Genomic DNA, 9,483 nt, shown 5'->3' with positions numbered 1-9,483 from the left:
GATGCCCTCTGGGGTACCTGTCAGAGGCCTGGATGTCTTCTGAGTCATCCAAATCATAGCTTCTGTTACTGTGTGTAAGAATCACCAGGGGATCCTTGTAAGCTAGCAGATTCTGAGGGTTTGTGATGGTTCCTATGTGATGCTGCCCAGACCACACTGAGTTGTGAGACTCTAGACCAGTGCTGCCAAAGAGAAATAGAATATAAGCCATACGTGTGATTTAAAGTCTTCTAGTAACCAAAAAAAAAAAAAAAAAAAAAAATAAAGTCTTCTAGTAGCCACATTAAAAAAAGTAAAATGGACCACGTGTTGGAGCACAGCCATGATATCTTCTGTAGTGGTATAATTAAAGTAAAATGTAGTCCTCCTCAAAAGTTCAATGGAAAAAGAGTTGACACTGCTTCCACTTTTAAAATTTAAATTAAAGTGAAATAAAATTAGAAATTCAGTTCCTTTGTTGCATTAGCCACCTATGTGGCTCAATAGTCACATGAGGCCATTGGCTACTGTATTGTATGACATAGCTCTAGAGCATTCCCAGAAAAGGCAATAATGTACAGAAATTGCTTTTGGAAACCTAGTCAATGTTCACTAACACAATTTTAATAGTACATAATGAAGATTTTTTTAAAAAGATTTTATTTATTTACTCATAAAAGACACACAGAGAGAGGCAGAGACATAGGCAGAGGGAGAAGCAGACTTCCTGTGGGGAGCACGATGCGGGACCCAATCCCAAAACCCTGGGATTGCCACCTGAGCCAAAGGCAGATGCTCAACCATTGAGCCACACAGGTGCTCCCATAATGAGGATTTGGGAGCTATTTACACTGAGACATATAACTCTGAGGCTTGAAGAGAGGGGTAGTGTCTTCTCCAGTATTCCAGCTAAGAGGCTGGCTGGGGGCTTTCTGTCCTGTGAGACATGTCACTCAGATGCACCCCTGAGCTTTGCCTGGGTGTCCCTCACTGGGATTCCTTACCCTTCTTTGACACCTGACCTAAATCCTATACAACCTTCAGGATACATGATTCCAGTTTCAATTCAGTTCAGAGTCTTCTCCTGTTATTCTAGCTCTCACCTCTTTTTCTTCCCTTTGATCTTGCATAGCGTGTATGGTCTGGCTGCATGACGGGGAGCTTCTTACTAGCTAAGATACATAAGGAAAAGTCTAAGAGAGGACATCAGATCTAAAATTATCTATCACTAGGGACACCTGGGTGGCTCAGTGGTTGAGCGCTGCCTTTGGCTCAGGGCATGATCCTCAGGTCCTGGGATCGAGTTCTGCATCGAGTTCCCCACAGGGAGCCTCTTCAACCCTCTGCCTATGATTCTGCCTCTCTCTCTGTGTTTCTCATGAATAAATAAATAAATAATCTTAAAAAAATAAATGAAATTATCTATCACTAACTTGAACAGAGGGAATTTACATGTCTTGTGCTTGCATGTTTCAACTTGATCAGATGTCAGTTCTCTCTAATTTACAAATTTAACGTGACCATAATACAAATACCAGTGAACCGTTTTAAAGAGCAGGACAAGCTGATACTAAAGTTCATTTCGGAAAACATGCACAAGACTAGCTAGGAAATACTGGAGAGAGGGAGCTCTGAGTAAAGCAGGCTATACGCCTCTACAGGGAAGACAGTGTGGCACTGCGGAAGTCCAGAAATAAACATAGCTAAGTAGAGACATCTAAGATATGACAAAGGTGGTATCTATAATTCCTGGGGCAAAGATGGTCTTTTTTAACAAATGGCAGTGGGTCAGACTGGATAACTATTTAGAAAAATTTAAATTGTACCCACTTTTTACACCATATACAAGAATAAGCTCCAAATGGACTGTAGATGTGAATGTAGAAAATGAAATTATAAAAGTGCTAGAAGAAAGCATGAGCAAAGTATAATCTGGGTGGCAATAGAGGCTTTCTGATGATGGCTAAAAATCCAGATACTAGATAAGAAAAGATAAATTTGACTATGTCAATAGACAAACAAACAAAAACCTTCTCCATAGCAAAAGTCACCATAAGCAAAATAAAAAACAAATCATAAACTGGGAGAAAATATGACCCATACATATGACAGATAAAAGGCTACTAACTCTACTATATAAAGAACTTTTTAAACTTTAAGGGAGAAAAGAGATAAAAATTACTATAGAAAAAGAGCCAAAATTAAGGAAGAGGTGATTCATGAAAAGAGACATATAAATGGCCCTAAATATATGAAAAGGTGTTCAACTTCATCTATAGTCAGAGTAATGCAGGTTAAAACAGCAATGAGGGGGCACCTGAGTGGCTCAGTGAGTTAAGTGTTTGTCTTTGGCTCAGGTCTTTGGCTCAGGTCATAATCCCAGGGTTTGGGGATTGAGCTCATCGGGGAATCTGCTTCTCCCTCTCTCTCTGCCCTTCCCTACTCCCCCTACACCACTCTGCTCGTGCTCAAATAAATAAATAAAATCTTTAAAAAATAGAACAGCAATGAGATATCATTTTCTATCTGTCAAGTTAGCAAAATTAAAAAGCTGGACAATATATTCTGTTGATAAAGCTCTGGGGAAATGGCACTTTTTATTCATTGTTGGTGTGAATCCAGAATGGTACCAGCCACAAGGAAAATTGGCAACATTAAAAAAAATTATTTATTTCATAAGAGATACACATACCGACACAGAGGCAGAGACATAGGTAAAGGGAGAAGCAGGCTCCCTGTGGGGAGCCCGATGTGGATCCCAGGACCCCATGATCATGACATGAGCCAAAGACAGATGCTGGAACCACTGAGCCACCAGGTGCCCCAGAATTGGCAATATCTAATGTTAACAAAACTATGTGTGCATTTATCCCTTGACCACAGAAATCCTACTTCTAGGAATTTACCCTGAAGATGCGCCTCCAACAATATGGAAATATATATGTACAAAGTTATTCACTGCAGTGCTCTTTGTCATCATGAAATCCTGGAAACTACCTGAATCTCCAAGTGGAGTATTTGACTTAAATATGGCACATACAATGGGGTACTGTGCTGATGTATAAAAATAAAAAACACCAAATGAGGGAGATTTCCATGAACTGGTATAGAATAATTTCCAGGAAATATTAACTGAGACAATGGCAAGCACAAGAGAGGATATATACTATGCTATCTTTTGTGTAAGAAAGAAGGGCAAATAAAACATACAAATATTTGCTTATTGTTACCAAAGAAACACAGAAAAGATAAACCAAAAAATAATGAAGTTGATTACTTACTGGAGGGAGGGGATGGAAGTGATTCAGGAGGGAGTGACACTTCTCTGAGAACAGTGTTTTTTGTATAGTTTTGACTTTTGGAAGCATGTTAATAAATGTTATACACATTCAAAAATAAAATTAAAACAAGATGGGGAAGGAAAGAAAAATCTAAGATGGAAAACAAACTGAAACAAATGAAGGCAATTGTATTTCATATAAACACTACAACCACACTGAAGGGGGAAAAGGAATAGAAAGATCAAATGCAAGTAACTCATGGCACAATGTTTGGCTACTTACCTTCTGTTTTGGATGAGGTTGAGTTGGGGGAGAATTGCAACCACTCCTGAACTCCTTTTAGTAAATATTACTTAATTCATCTTGTGGTGCATGTGTCAGGCAGTTTTGAAACATTTTGGATATACTGGGACACTGGGCAAATGGAAATGTGTTAACGCTGTTGGGAGCTGAATTCCCAAATGAGAAAGTGACATCAAAATGTAGAATGGGAGAAGGCAAGAAGGAACCTTATTGGTGTAGACTGGACTTAGAGGCATCAGTGGAAATATACGCACATACACACATATATCTATATAAATACATATGAATATATATGTACATATTTGTGTGCATGTGTGTATAATATGTATGTGTGTGTTACACTTGTATGTATATATGGAAATACATGTATATTTTTTCTAGTTTTGTCTACTTGAAAGGGCCTAGAAGTAAAGGCTACCCACTAGCAGTGAGCACCTAACACTCAAATCTTGGCCTCTAATATCAAAAGGTCCTCAAAGAAATAGCCAATCCCAGAGATGGGACAAGGTAGTTACAAGATGAACTTTGAACATTAGTCCAGAAAGTAAAGTAATGCTTGAAAAAAAAAATGATGAGGGGCATTTCACAAGGGCATAGCAGCCACCCTGAAAGGATCTCTACTGGTTAAATCTGGTACAATTTTTTTTGAGCACCAAAACAATTAACTACAGTACTGAATGATAAACCATTGGAAGAAAACGGGAATCAGTGGGTCTATACTGATAGGGATAGGTACACATACAAATAAGGAACAAGGGAAGGCTCTTGCTTACTGAACAATGCAAGGAGCTGACTAGTAAATGTGGAGAGCATGCTGGAATTGAAAAAAATCATCATTTTGCAATTATTATGGAGCCCGTGGATGTTAATTTATGTGCCAAAAGCAAAACAAAACAGGTTTCAACCCAATCATTAATGCATGCTCAATATAGGGGAAAATTTTGATGAGAAATAGGCTATATTCATGGTCGTAAAGTGCCTCCCTACACATTGCTCATTAATTGCAAGGGAAAAAGTAACTGTACAGTAGAGAAATTAGATAACCCTTTGGCCAGGTGATTAAAATTGACGACCAACAACAGGCAGATGGATATCATGCACTTCTAGAGGTGAGACCCTGAGAAGAATATTGCATCGCTTATGTAAGATTTGGGTGGCAACTGTATGAGATGAGCCTAAGCATGAGAAAACATTGAACAGATCCAAAATGAGTAGCAGTCTATTAAAAAAGTTGGACTGTATTCTTTAAAAATGTCAATGTCACGAAAGGCAAAGAAAAGCTAGGGAAATAGTCCAGATAAAGGAAATTAAAGAGGCATGACAATGAAGGTCAATACCTGATCCTGGCCTGGATTCTGTCCTAGAGGAAGAAAAACTTAAAATAAAGGACTTTATGGAGTCAACAGACATAATTGGAAATCTGATGGTTGATTAAAGTATTATATCATTGCCAAATTTATAAAAGTTGATAGCTGCATTACCCTTATGTAAAAAAAAATTTCCATTCTTACAAAATACACAATAAAGTAGGAGCAAAAGATTGTGATGTAAGGAATTTGTTATTGGGATGTTTAGAAAAATTTAAGTATAAGAGAATAAATGATAAAGCAAATGAGGTAAAATTGTAACTATAGGTAAATTTGGGAAAAGGGTAAATGACTTTTTTGTATTATACTTATTTGTGCAATTTTCCCATAAATTTAAATTATTCCTACCTTCTCCCCAAATAATTACTAAAAGTGTCTAGAGATCCCTAAACAATTCTCAACTATGTTTTGGGAGTAGATATGAATATATCCAGAGCTGGTGTTAGATCCTTTTGTGACCAGGGCTTTTGTCCAGATGTGACTCTCAGTCTTAATTTCTATTCATGCTTTGTTTATTCTGTTATTGCTCATTAAGGAAAGTGGAACGACTGTTTCTCTAGTTCCACCTGGTTCATTTATGGGGGCAGCGAATATACCTTACTCATCTCTGAAACTCCCGCGGTGCCAGAAACACAGATGCTTGCTCAGTTCTCATTTGCTGACTTGAAATGAGTTGAATAAGACCAGATTGTTCTGGTATCTGAAGCATCTGTGGGCAGATCTGGAGAAAAACCTCTTCAAAGTCCAAGAGAGTAGCCTAGGTAGCAACAGCTCCAAGATCTTCCCCTTTGGATCTGGTGACAGGGGTATAAACAGAACTGAGTGCAGAGTTTAATAGAAAAAGTCCTTGTAGCAGGCTCAACACACACTCCTCCACCCACACCTCCCCAAATACTCCCATCCTAATCTCTGGGGCCTGTGAATGTTAATTTATATGCCAAAACCAAACCAAAACAATACCAAAAAAGGACTTTGCAGGAATGATGAATTTAAGGACCTTGAGATGGGAAGATGGTCCCAGCTATCAAGATGGACCCTAAATGTAATCACATGTATCCTTATAAGAAGGAGGCAGAGGGGAGTCTAGACACACAGAAGAGGACAAGGCAACGTGGCCGTGGAGGTGGAGACTGGCATGATGTGGCCACAAGCCAAGGAATCCAGCAGCCACTGGGAACCGGAAGAGGCAAGAAGGATGCTCTCTTGAGCCCTCAGAAGGAATGCAGCCCTACTGACACCTTGCTTTCGGCTTTAGTGGAACAGCTTTCAGACTTTTGGCCTCCAGAAATCTGAGGTAGTAAATTTCTGCTGTTTTAAGGCAGCCACAGGAAACGAATGCAGTGGTAGAAAAGGAAATTACTTTGACTTTCATCCTCACCCCCACCTTATACACAAGACTCATGGGAAGGCATATCTTCTCTGAGCCTTGTTGCTTTTAATTTATAAGAGAGACATTGAATACGTAGGGGTTCTGTGAGTAAGGAGCAAAGGTCCAAAAGATACCACCTCTTCCTGCAAGCCTCTGTTGCCTGTGATACATAGAGATAGGTGGTTCTCAACCTTGCCTTCCTCCCCTGATCCATTCAGACATCACAGGCATGACATGATCCAAGCCAACTAGATGAATAATTCTGCCTTTTGTCTTTTTCTTTCTTAATCCATTGTTTGGCTGAGAAAGAATCCAATTCAATGTTTTTTTTTGTTTTTTTTTTTTTTAAATTTTTTATTTATTTATGATAGTCACAGAGAGAGAGAGAGAGAGAGGCAGAGACATAGGCAGAGGGAGAAGCAGGCTCCATGCACTGGGAGCCCGACGTGGGATTCGATCCCGAGTCTCCAGGATCGCGCCCTGGGCCAAAGGCAGGCGCCAAACCGCTGCGCCACCCAGGGATCCCCAATTCAATGTTTTAAAGAAAAAAATCCAGTTGCATATACCAATTAGTCATATTCTCCTTGATTAAATTCAATATGTTCAAACTCCTCATGAGTTATAATAATAATATAATATTCTGTCATTATTAATAACATAATGCAGTACAGTATAATGTGATGTAATACACTATAATATTGCCTACCTAGTATCTATGGACTACTTACAATGTTCTGTGCTATGGGCTTTTTTGTCATTGTCTCAATGAACAGTGAGGTGGGTTTATTAACATTATTTTATCCACAAGGAACCTGAGGAGATGACTATACAGATTGCTGACCCTTGACCTTCTGATAAGTTACAGCAGGACTGCAGTTCTTAGGGGGAGTTCTGTGCAAGTAGAAGTACCGTGGCCCGGACACAAATTCTGTTCAACTTACTAGGATGACTGAAAAACATGGCAGGAGTTCAGAGAAGGTGACTCTCCATGGAGGCAAACTGAGAGTGGACAGGCTTGCAAGGGAGGGATTCCAGGGGAGTTTGGGGTCTGAGTCACCAGTGACTCCAAAATAACTGCTAGTTTTGAGTGGTAAGTGCTCAAGCATGTCTGTTCAAGGTTACAACCATCTCTGGCACAGTGTGGCTTTGAGACAGCCCAGGAATAGGAGTTTTCTCTAATGTAGGTCATTTCCAGCTTGGCTTTGAAGAGTCCAAACCATCTGCCTTCTCTACTGGGTGAATGATAGAATTTTTAACATTTGGATGTGATGTTACTCACGTGGCAAATAATTTAAACATGCATGGATTGCATTCCTACTTGTACTCAAGACTGTTTATAATATTCTGGTTTTCCCTCTTGATCCAAGAAGTTGCTGGTACTATGGGGAAGAATAATGGGCTAGATTGCTCTAAGTGAAATGGAGTTGCAGGGTTAGCGCCAAAACTCTTAGATAAGTCATTGAAACTCTGGACAAATCTCTTTCTTCATCTTTAAATTTGTTAACTTAAAAAAATTTTTTTTTTATTTGAGAGAGAGAACTAGAGTAAGCATAAGCAGGGTAAGAGGCAGAGGGAGACACAGACTCCTCATTGAGCAAGGGAGTCTGACGTGGGACTCCATCCCAGGATGCTTGGGGGTGAATAAAACCTTCTTTCTTGCATCATAAGACTGTCATCAAGCTAAAATGAAAAAAAAATAAGCTTAGGAACTTTGGATTTAGACAGATCTTGGTTCAAATCTATTTCTTCCTTACAAGTTGTGTATGACTTTAAGCAGGTTTATTCAAAATCTCTCTGGCCCTGAGTTTCTATATCTGAAGAGTAGAGTTAATAACACCTCCCTCATAGGGTCTTAGAAAGGATTAAAGGAGGTAACAAATACAAAGCATTTAACAGTGCCTGGCACAGAGTCAACATCTAATTATTGGAAGCTATTATTATTAATAGTCCCAATTGACATAAAAGGAATTTCAAAGGGTAAAAGAAAGTGTGCCATATATTAGCTAAAGTAATAGTGAATGCAAGGCTGTGAAACCTAAAAATGCCTTTGAAAATATGCAAGTATGTTTTTATTTCCTAATGACAGTGAGCAAGGCAAATATGCTGGTTCAAACCATTAGCTGTAGACATAGAAGTATGACCAAGCCCTGATGATGCGCCCCCCCCAACCCCCAGACATTGTCCACCTCTACATAGACTTCATGTACTCCCATTAACCTTGGCATTTTGTGAAGCATTTTATACCATGAGTAATTTGATATGCATTTTCTCCTATTTCCTCTTAAGACTATAAATTCCTTGAGACTAAAGACAGCATTTTCTCTGTGACCATAAAGACCTGCAGGGCTTGGTGAGGATTGCGTGGGTGTTCAATATATAAGGTACTAATTGGTGCCCGAGTGCGGCAAGGATTGTTATGAACTTTTCCACCCAGTGTGATTCTGAGGAGTTGTGGATAGTGTGTGTGTGTGTGTGTGTGTGTGTGTGTGTGTGTGTGGCGGGGGTTGGGGGGGTAGTATTCAGGGAGAGGCTAATGATTTGCCAGGAAAGCACACATACTTCTCTCTTTTGGGCCTTACATCCACAGTGGCACGAATTAAAGTAAATTCCAAAGCAAAGCAAAGAGGATTGGTTATGCGTCCTTTCTTTCTTGTTCCAAGTACTGCCTTTCGTTAGTTTAGACGGAGGTCTGTGTGAGCTCTGACACTCCCCAGCCGTGGGAGCTTGGCTATGTCATTAGGTTCCTTTGAGCTTTAGTTTTCTTACTCTTAAAATAGGGGTGACGATATCAGTTGTATTTACTTCCCAGGGTTGTTATAGCATCTGATGAGATAGCACACATAAAAGCTATGCACACTGTAGAGCCTGATCCACAAGCTTTGGGACACACAGGTACTATTATGATGTCACTCACCTAGGGGCATGGGTCCTTATTGGTGGCTCTTTGCCGAGAGATGACAGCTATATTCAAAGTATCACATGCTTCCTCAGCTTTCAGGAGGCACTGCTGTACAGAGCAATTCAGGGGATGTACTCTCCCCTCCAAGTGGTCCTAGTTCTGTTCACAACCTGGGCTGTCCATTGCTCCAAAACAACCCAGACCCAGACCTGGCTCTCCAGAAGCAGACAGGGATGTGCTCAGATATGTTCCTCTCACTCCAACACTCGTGTGTGTGCACTGACT

At 39.8% G+C, this 9,483-nt stretch overlaps 1 long non-coding RNA gene across 1 annotated transcript; it reads right to left on the bottom strand.

Annotated features, from left to right (window-relative positions):
- Positions 1-22: 22 nt before the first annotated feature.
- Positions 23-9,160, bottom strand: LOC140617462 (uncharacterized). The gene is made up of 3 exons (XR_012017692.1): positions 8,859-9,160; positions 5,527-5,724; positions 23-182 (listed from the first exon to the last, which is right to left on the bottom strand). It is a non-coding gene; the product is annotated as an uncharacterized lncRNA (long non-coding RNA).
- Between the last annotated feature and the right edge of the window lie 323 nt (positions 9,161-9,483).

Source organism: Canis lupus, chromosome 25 (genome assembly GCF_048164855.1).
Source record: "Canis lupus baileyi chromosome 25, mCanLup2.hap1, whole genome shotgun sequence".
Lineage (NCBI taxonomy): Eukaryota > Metazoa > Chordata > Mammalia > Carnivora > Canidae > Canis > Canis lupus.
Note: the sequence above shows the minus strand (reverse complement) of the source record. Positions and strands in the feature narration are given on the sequence as shown.